Genomic DNA, 10,262 nt, shown 5'->3' with positions numbered 1-10,262 from the left:
CGGTAAATGCCCATGTTCAGATCCTGAATAAGTGCGTTCAGCTTCCTCTCCTATGGGAAGCTTGCCGTTCTTGGTCGCCGGAGTTCTCAACGATCATGGTGTGTCTGGTTCAATCCGTTAAATCCATTTAATAGTAATCAGTTGTTTATCAGCTGTCACAAACCTACTTTTGCTTATCCTATTTCCTTGTGGGCAGGGGCATGCTTGGATTTGGCTGTGCTTATCCGGTAGTGTTCTGTTCTTCCCTAGGGGATTGATGAGTGCTGTTAGAGTGATCGCGATGCAGAGAATGGAGAGAGTGAATGTTGATAAGCTTCGAGGATCTATATGATGTTGGTGTGGTTAATACTAATGATCTAACTCAGATTTTCATTAATGACAAAGTAGGTTAAGTTAGTTTCATTATGATCTAACGCTTTGACCAATTGTGCAGGAGAAGCCCAGCTAGGTCGACGGGCCGACCGGATAGCTGGCACGAATTCCAGACAGGTCGACGGGCTGACCGGATGTCTGACACGAAGCCTAGCTAGGTCGACGGGCCGATCGGATAGCTGGCACGAAGTCCAGACAGGTCGACGGACTGATCGGATGTCTAGTACGAAATCTAGCTAAGTTGATGACCTGACTTGATAGCTGGTACGAAGTCCAGACGGGTCGAAGGGTTGACCAGACGTCTGGCAGGTAAGTTAAGGTAAGTCACTGGAGGGGAGTGACTGTGATGACGCATTCCTGGGAAAGGACTTAGGCGCCGATCCAACTTAAAACTATTTCGGAACTCTAAGTTGAGATCCTGACTAGATTCCGGTCTTGGTGAGACGAAATCTAATTAATAATTTGTTTGATTATTATAACTGTGCAACCACTTTATTTTGTAGGGTAATATAATTTACATTGTGCTTCGGACTAACGTTTTCTTGTAGGGAGTTGAAGATGCTGGAAAATGGGGTCCGGGCGAGATCCAGGTACCCGGAGGTTCAGGCGCCCGTAATGCAAATTATATCACTTCGTCGCTTCGCCACGTGGAGCTCTCTGGTTGGCTGGGCTACGTCAGAGTCCAAGCGGTCGGAAGGGATCCAGGTGCTCGGAGCCTCCTATATAAGGAGAGTGAGCCCTAGAGCAAAATATAATTCACTACAACGTCTTCCAACGCTTGCTCTACTGCGATGCACTCCTGCGATACTGCGAAGCTTCTCCGACAACGTGCTGCTTTCTCTTTACTTAATTGTTGTCAGTATTTTATTTCTAAACATTTCTGTACTTTCATTTGTAATATCATTTTCAAAATGCTAGTGGATTACCCAATGAAAGCACTCGACGAGTGTGGGCATTGGAGTAGGAGTCGATGAAAGCTCCAAACCAAGTAAAACGGTTCTTGTTAGTGTTGTGATTATACTTTTTCGCTGCTTACTCTACGAACATTTTCGATCGATATTCACCGCTCCCCCCCTTCTATCGACTTTCACGATCCAACAAGTGGCATCAGAGTAGGTACCGCTCTGATTTGGTGGAACCATCAAACAAACAAGGGGGTGAAATTCTTTTCCAATTTTTTTCAGTTTTTAGTTTTACGTTATAATCTAAACTGGTATCGTTACCATTTTGGAAAATTTTTCGTAGCAATTAATCTGAATTGGTGCAACATTAATTCAGTCTTAGATACTTTTTATTTAAGTATCGTACTACTAATCCAAGACCAAGTCTTGGGACGTCTTATTTTTTTGTGTACAAGGTAAAAATGTTGCAAATCGAAGGCTTCAGCACAGTCCGTCCTCCTATATTCGACGGGGACGACTTCCCCTACTGGAAGAAGCGAATAGAGGTCTACTTGAAGACCGACTTCGACTAGTGGTTCAGCATCATCAGAAGCTGCAAGGCGCCGGTCGACAACTCTGGAAATCCACTGGACCCAGAACAGTGGACTCCGGACATGAAAAAGAAAGCCTCAACGGACTTTAAAACTCTCAACACACTGCAATGCGGGCTGACGAGGGAAGAGCTGAACAGAGTGGGTCCACACCAAAATGCGAAGGAATTATGGGATAAGCTGGTCAAACTACACGAAGGAATGAGCAATGCCAAGGTAACTAAGCATGATCTCCTTCTAAATAAATTATTTAATATTAAAATGCAAGAAGGAGAAATGGCAAATCAACTTCATGCGAGAATCAAAGACATCCTCAACAGACTTCACGCGATAGGCCACCAGATGGAGAATCGTGACTTAATCATGTTAGGATGTATACGAAAAGCCTAGCTTTTGCATAAACATTTATAAGAATCATATTGGTCAAATGTCTACATTTATATTAAGTGTAATTGTCCATTTAATTTATATTATAGATAATATGGTGTGATGTGACACATAGAAGATCATGTTATCAGTTCCTTATAAATTATAAATAGTAGCTGACAACCAACATGGAATCGGACAAACCATTGGAGTGGTTGTAGTGTAATTTGGTATTAGTTTATCTTGACTATAAAATTACACTAATACACTATGAGTGTATTGAGCAGAACCATTTGAGGTAGTTTCTTTTTATACTGACTACATAAAAGAACAAAATCTCTGATATTATGGGAGTACGTACTCTTAATCATGATATAATAACAAGCACGTATACTTAATATTTATTTCTTTAATTTATCAAAGGGAGTGATTTAGTTCGTTAAATCAATAGTCCCGATAAGTTGGGAAATAATATTATTTATATGGTGTGTTATTGATTATAGAATGAAATTGTGCCCTCGTAATCTAGGTTGATGATGTTCCCTTGAGGAGCTCATAAAGATTGTCATGTAAACCCTGCAGGTGGACTTAGTCCGACATGACAATAAAGTTGAATGATACTACTCTTGGAGCTAGATATTAATTAAGTGAGTTGTTAGTAACTCATTTAATTAGTGAGCATTCAATATCTTAAACACAAGGAGATTAATGCACTCATAATAAGAAGAAGCTCATAATGTAATTTGGGATTGATGCGGTAGTTCAATAATAACTCTTTAGTGGTATGAGTTATTATTGATGAACTTGAGTTGGGTATTCGGGGTAAACACAGGAAGCTCAAGCTCATCGGGAGATCAAAATCAATTTCTCCTCTCGGTCCCTGTTGTAGCGCCTCTATAAAGCCTTGTATCTACAAGTCCACTTCTTACCCAAGTAATGGGTCGGACACATCCTTGGTTGGAGCAAGGGGGCCGGCCAAGCATTATTTTGGAGCTCATGTAGTGGCCGACCAAACCATGCTTGGTGACCAAGCATGGGGCCGCCCATAGGTAAAGGAAAAAGGAAGTTTTGTTTAAAATAAAATTTTGTTAAAATATTTCTTTATTTGTAGTTATCTACAATGATTTAAAGAGAGATTTTATTTTGTTAAAATCTTTCCTTTTATGGTTAAAAGAAATATTTTAATTTCCTTTTATAGCCATCCTCATGGTTTTAAAAGAGAGTTTTAAAATTTTAAAATCTTTCATTTTATAACTATCTACAAAAGATTAAAGAGAAATTTAAATTTTGTTAAAATATTTTCTTATTTGTAGTTATCTATAATGTTTAAAAGAGAGATTTTAATTTTTGATAAAACTTTCTCTTTTTGTAACCATGATTTAAAAAAGAAAAGTTTTAATTAATCTTTCCTTTTTGTAGTTGTCTACATGTTTTAAAAGAGAGAGATTAATTTTAAAATTTTCCTTTATTGCCATGTACAATAGGAAATTTAGAAAAGAGAGATTTTAATTGTTGTTAAAATTTTCTTTTTTAAATGGGAGGCCATAAATAAGGAAGTTTTAATTATGTACAAAACTTTCTTTTTTTTGCTGCGACCAAGGATTATAAAAGAGAGGTAGAGGGTGTCTTATGGGAGGTGACTTGATCTCTCTTAGCTCCTCTCTTTTCCTTGGTGTGGTCGACCCTTGCTTCTCATCTTCCTCCTTGGTTTCTTTCTCTTGTAGCCGGCAGCGCCCTTTCTTCATCCTCCGTTTCTTCTCTCTAGGGCAGGCACCTCATCTACTCATAGTGGCCGGAGCTTGGAGAAGAAGAAGAAAAGGAGAAGGAGCACATAGATGGTCGGTTGCTTGGAGGAGAAGAAGAGGAAGAAAATTTCCTATTTTGGCATCCCTTGGTGGCTCGAGAGTTTTGGAGGAGAAGAAGTGGTTCGAGTGGATTCCATCTTGGTAGATCGTCACCCACATGACGTCCAAGAGGAGGAGAGGAATACAACAAAAGATCAAGAGGTCTTTTAGCTACAAAGAAAGGTATAACTAGTTATTTGTTTCCGCATCATAACTAGATCATGTTCTTTGTATAGATCTTGAAAAACCAAACACAAGATGCTATTGATTTTATGCTATCATTTTTGTTATCGATTTTGAGTTTCGATTTCATTTTTCGATATTGTGCTTATATTGAGGTCTCTGTAGTTAAACCTAGTTTACTGTAAGAAGTTAAATATCTGATTTCTTTGAAAGGCTTTGTCTAGGAAGTGGTGGATGATCCCATACCCAAGAAGACCTAGTGTCTCGCAATGTTTAACCTAGAAGACGATCTTTAAAATAGATATTTAATCAACTTCTGTAATATGGTTTAACTTAGGAAGATTACATCGTTTAAACTTGGAGTAAAAATGTTAAGTATCATTTCTAATCCAAGTTTAACTTCTGAAGGGAAATTTGGATTAATAATGTTAAGCATCGTTTGCAATCCAAATTTAACTTCAGTAGAGCACATGAGTAGCTAGGATAGTTCTATGCTTATACAAATTTTTTGTACAGGGGAACTAGGACGGTATTCCGAGTAGCAACTAACAATTGATATTAGAGCTAGGTTTTAGCCTTTGTGTGTTTGATTTTTAGTTTAATTATGCACATGTCATACATAATTTAGGCATGATAATAGTAGGATGTGCAAATAGATTAACTCTGTAATTGCAGACATCCTAAATCCAACTTTTATGACCATGTTGTGTTTGTGTGTGATTGGACCCTCGGACATGTTAGGGGCATTTTATGTGTGTGCATGATTATAATATTAAATACAGCAAGAGCTGTTTTAGTTATTTGGATTTTATATTTTGTTTGATCTAGATTATATGTACATTCCTTCGTGGAATATAGGATCGATAAATGTAAGATTTTATTTTTATCGCGGATTGTATCCTTGCGAGGCATGGGACTATTAAAGGACCAAAGGTGCAGCGAAAAAAGAAGCAGGATAGATGCGATGACTAGACCCGATGGTGGTGGCTAAAGATGGCAGCAGCTAGGGTTGATGGCACACGGAGGACAGCTATGGATAAAGGCCATAATAGTAGGAAAATTGTTTTTCTTATTTATTGCCTTTTATTCTGTGTGTGCTTGTGTTTGTGTGCTTGTGTGCATGTTAAAATTCCTTGTTCTAAATAACTAAGTGGGAGAGAAATTTAATTAAATTCCACGGTCTCCATTACTGGTTTGTAAGTGATGCATTCAAACTTACGCCTTGGCTCTGAGTGCATTCCTCCACATCGGATGAGTTTGTTTGCAGATCACTAGATCAAACATGCTCAATACAGAACATAAATAAACAACAATCAAACATGCAAACATGGTATCTAGTATCTGCTACGTATCATGGATAATAACGAGAGACTGTATAGATATGGAAACAAATATCTCAAAGATCGAGTGGAAGTATCAAACGCAGGAAAAATAAGAGTGGAGTCAAGGTAAAAGCAGTTTCTATCCAAATATAGCTCATGCACTAAGTTCAAAGAACTAAAGAGACAAAGCAAGAAGTACCCGCCTTTATCGCAAAGATCATGCCAAACAAACCCACGTCAAAGTGCTCATCTCGATCAACAACCTGCACCAGCACACACAAATTAGCTATCTTCGTGCAGTGCATGCCCAAGATAGTGTAAACGTAATATCCACCCACATTGTCTTAACTATGACACCAACACCCAATACACAATTTCGATCAGGAACACTAAATCAAAGAGCTCACCTTCATCCTTATAACTCATGAACAACCCACAAGAAGGGAGGTAAGCTACCAAGCTACCCCACTACATCACTACTTAACCTCACTGTTACAAAATTGAAATCACCAACCTACCTAGCTTAAGTTAGCACACATTGGAAAACATCAGCAATAAGACGTAGTATTAAATTTGAATTCTGCCACAAACTATCTAGCTTAAGCTATCACACATTGGAAAGCATTATCAATAAAGCGTAGAACTACATCCGAACTCTGCTTCACCCAATCACAACCCCTGAAAAGAAAGGAGTTACCAACCTCCAAATCTGCTAACAATCAAAAGCCCTAACTAAAGTAGAAAAGAATCAAACGAATAGCATACTACAATCTCCATCAAATCTATTAACAATTACAAGTATGTTAAGAAATCCAAAGTCATTACAAGGAGAAGGAACCTCAAATCTCCACCAACCGAAAGAACCCAAAACACCATGGAATCAACTGAATCTATACTTCTCAAATCAGTCTGGCATTATCAAAATCGACAGGAAATTGATTAAGCAGAGCACTTCGAATTAAATCCATAAAGAATCCCCCACAACTCAACGAAGCATCACAACAACGAATTGAATTCACCATCCAAATCAATCCAACATTTTAGAGGCTATAGGGTATAATGAAACATCTTCGATCAAGACTTAACGACGAACTGTGTACTTGCTGGCTAGCTCTCGTCGTGGCCGAAGAAGGATGCTGGTGGAGCTAGGGCTTACTACGGTCGATGTCGGGGACAAGGATGGCGGCGTTGTGTTGCTCGCATGTGGAGGAGGGCAGGCGGTTGTGGCTCGAGAGGGAAGAAGAACGGCGATGACTTGGGGAGAAGGTCGCGAGAAGAAAAGCGGCTGGTGCTTGCCTGAGGTAAAGAAGTCGATGATTTTTGGTGAGGAAAATCGCGAGAGGGAGAGGGCTTGAGGATGAGAGGGTCGACGGAGGAGGAAATCGACGATGAAGAGGGGGAGGGGGGGTGGGTAGGCAAATTAGGTTTGGAGGGCTTTTATAAAAAATACTTAGGTTTAGTACAATTAAACCCTAAGTTGATTCCTTAATCAACTCCCACTTCCGGGTATTCCAAACAAACTTTTCTCGAGCCCATTAATGCATCCCCTCTACTTATGTCATTCAAGCTCCAATTAATTCTTAGAAAATTTCTAAAAATTTCTAAAAATTTCAATAAGATTATTTCTTCAAATAGCCTTATTATTTAATTATTATCTGGTTTGGTATTTTACAAATAGACATTCTTTGGATAAACTTCTGGGTTATGGTGAGTCACTTGGACATCATTAGAGTAACCATGTCTTCGAGGTTTCCCAAATAGTTCTATCCACTGAACTTAATACAAAGCCTTGGTCTAACTGGTTAGGATCTGTAAAGGGTACCTTCGGTTAGTTCCACTAAACCAAATGCACCAGGTCGAAGTCATATCTTTCTAGACATGCATAGACAAAATTTCCCAAACGTACTATCATCCAAAACTTCACCAGTACGGTTAGTCAAGTTAAACTGTTATCCCTTTAAACTAGTCCTAATTACCCTGCCGGTAGGTTAGTTTTTGGTTACCCTATCATGTAAGTTAGTTTTGGAGGTACCAACTATTCTGGAACCTCCCCCTGAATTATTGGCCTGTATTTTCAAGTTTTAGTTCTAGGTTTATATTTGTTACTTTTATAATTATATTTAACTTGATGATAGTCTAATTTTTGGTGGGTTTTAAAATATTTCGATTTTTATTTAGTTACTGTAGGTTTATGTTTTGAGTTTTGATTTGGTTTATCAAATTTTTTATAGTATATTTTATCTTTGGGTATATAATATTGGTTAATTCGTACTTGCGTGGTTAAGCACACTTTTGGAACTCAAGCTTTAGTTTGTTGTTTGTGTTGGGTTATCAGTTATTTAAATATTTTATTTAAACTTGACTTATAGCCAAGTCTGATTTTATTATAGACGGCTTTTTGACTATTTAAAATAAGATCTAAATTTTTAGATCTTGTTGTAAATTTTTCTAGATGCCCTTTTAATTTATTAATTTCTATTTTTAGTGTTGAATTTTCCACCTTAAGTGTTAGGTCTTGAGTTGGATTAGAATTTATAATTTGTTCCTTGAGATTCTAGTTTTCCTCAAAGAGCAATTTATTTTCATTTTCAATTGCAGTTAATTTTTTATCTAAACAAGCAATAATTTTAAAAATGTTTTTATTTAAGTTACGACATACCTCTTCAGGACCTTCGGAAATGAGTGCGGACTCATGGCTTAATTCGGGTTCAGACCCGTCTTCCGATTCATCCTCCGATTCTTCTTCGCGAGCCATCAACGCGAGATGGCTTTGATGCTTCTGATCTTCGGCCTTCGATTCTTCTGAAGATGAGTCATCCCAAGTTCTTTTGAGAGCCTTCTTCTTGGTCGTTTTCGACTTGTCACTCTTCACTCTCGGACACTCGTTCTTGTAGTGACCTTTCTTATTGCACCCGAAACAAGTCACGTTCCTTGGTTCAGTCGGGGAGTTGATCTTTTGCAGGTCCCTTTTGCTGAAGTTCTTCTTCCTCCTAGTGAGAATCTTCCTTACCAGGTTCACCAGGTACTCTTCATCTTCAGAATCTTGGTCGAACTCATCTTCAGGTTTAGGCTTGGTTTTTGTCCTTTCCTTGGAGGAACCTACAAACAAAGTGATACATTTCTTGGTTCTGGCGGTAGTCTGCTCGTGTAATTCAAGTTCACAAAATAACTTGTCTAATTTTAATTTAGAAAAGTTCTTTGAAATCTTGTAGGCATCCACGATGGATGCCCACAATGTATTTCACGGAAACACATTTAAGGCATACATGATTGAGTCATGATTCTCCATCTGGTGGCATATCACGTGAAGTCCGTTGAGGATGCCTTTGATCCTCGCATGAAGTTGACTTGCTATTTCTCATTCCTGCGTTTTAATATTAAACAATTTATTTAAAAGAAGGTCACACTTAGTTACCTTAGCGTCGCTCGTTCCTTCATGTAATTTGACCAGCTTGTCCCATAACTCCTTCTCCTTTTGGTGCGGTCCCACTTGGTTCAGCTCTTCCCTCATCAACTCGCATTATAGTGTGTTGAGAGCCTTGAAGTCTGTCGAGGATTTCTTTTTCATATCCGAAGTCCACTATTCTAGGTCCAGTGGATTTCCGGAGTTATTGACCGACACCTTATAGCCTCTAGTGACGCTAAACCACTAGTTGAAGTCGGTCTTCAAGTAGACCTCCATTCGCTTCTTCCAGTAGGGATAGCCGTCCCCGTTGAATAGAGGAGGATGGACTGTGCTGAAGCCTTCGATTTGAGACATTTTTACCTTACACAAAAAAAAAAGTCCCAAGACTTAGTCTTGGATTAGTAGTACGGTATTTAAATAAAAAGTATCTAAGACTAAATTAGCGTTGTACTAATTCAGATTAATTACTATGAGAAAATTTTTAAAAAGGTAACGATACTAGTTTGGATTATAACGTAAAAATGAAAACCAAAAAAAAAATGAAAAAGAATTTCACTCCCTTGTTTGATTGGTGGGTGCACTAAATCAGAGCGGTACCTACTTTGATATCACTTGTTGGATCGTGAAAGTCGATAGGGGGGGTGAATATCGATCAAAAACGTTTATAGAGAGTACGCAGCGGAAAAGAATAAAAGAACAATGCTAACACAAACTGATTTACTTAGTTCGGAGCCTTCGTTGACTCCTACTCCAAGGCCCGCACTCGTCGAGTGCTTTCGTTGGGCAATCACTAGCAGTTCATAAAATTGTTACAAGTGTAAGTACATGAACTTTTAAAAGGAATATTGACAATAGAATAAAATAAAAATAAATTCTTAGCAGCACGTTGTCGGAGAAGCTTTGTAGTGTCGCAGGAGCACAGCGCAGTAGAGCAAGAGTTGGAAGGCGTTGTTGTTATCTTCTGAAGCCCTGGAGAAGGCCTCCTTATATAGGAAGCTCTAGGCGCTCGGATCCCTTCCGGGCGCTTAGACTGTGACGTAGCCTAACCAACCAGAGCGCTCCACGTTGCGACATCGTTTCGGGATAAAATTTGCATTCTGGGCACTCGGATCCCTTCCGGGTGCTCGGACCTCTATTTTCTAGCTACCTACAAGAAAACGTTAGTCCGAGGTAAAATGTAAATTATACTACCCTACAAAACAAAGTGTTAGCATAGTTATATAAGGAATGAGTAGTAATTAGATTCTGTCTCACCGAGATCGGAATCTAGTGACGAT

The sequence above is a fragment of the Zingiber officinale genome, chromosome 7A (assembly GCF_018446385.1).
Source record: "Zingiber officinale cultivar Zhangliang chromosome 7A, Zo_v1.1, whole genome shotgun sequence".
Lineage (NCBI taxonomy): Eukaryota > Viridiplantae > Streptophyta > Magnoliopsida > Zingiberales > Zingiberaceae > Zingiber > Zingiber officinale.
The sequence above is the reverse complement of the archived record's forward strand: the minus strand, read 5'-3'. Positions refer to the sequence as shown.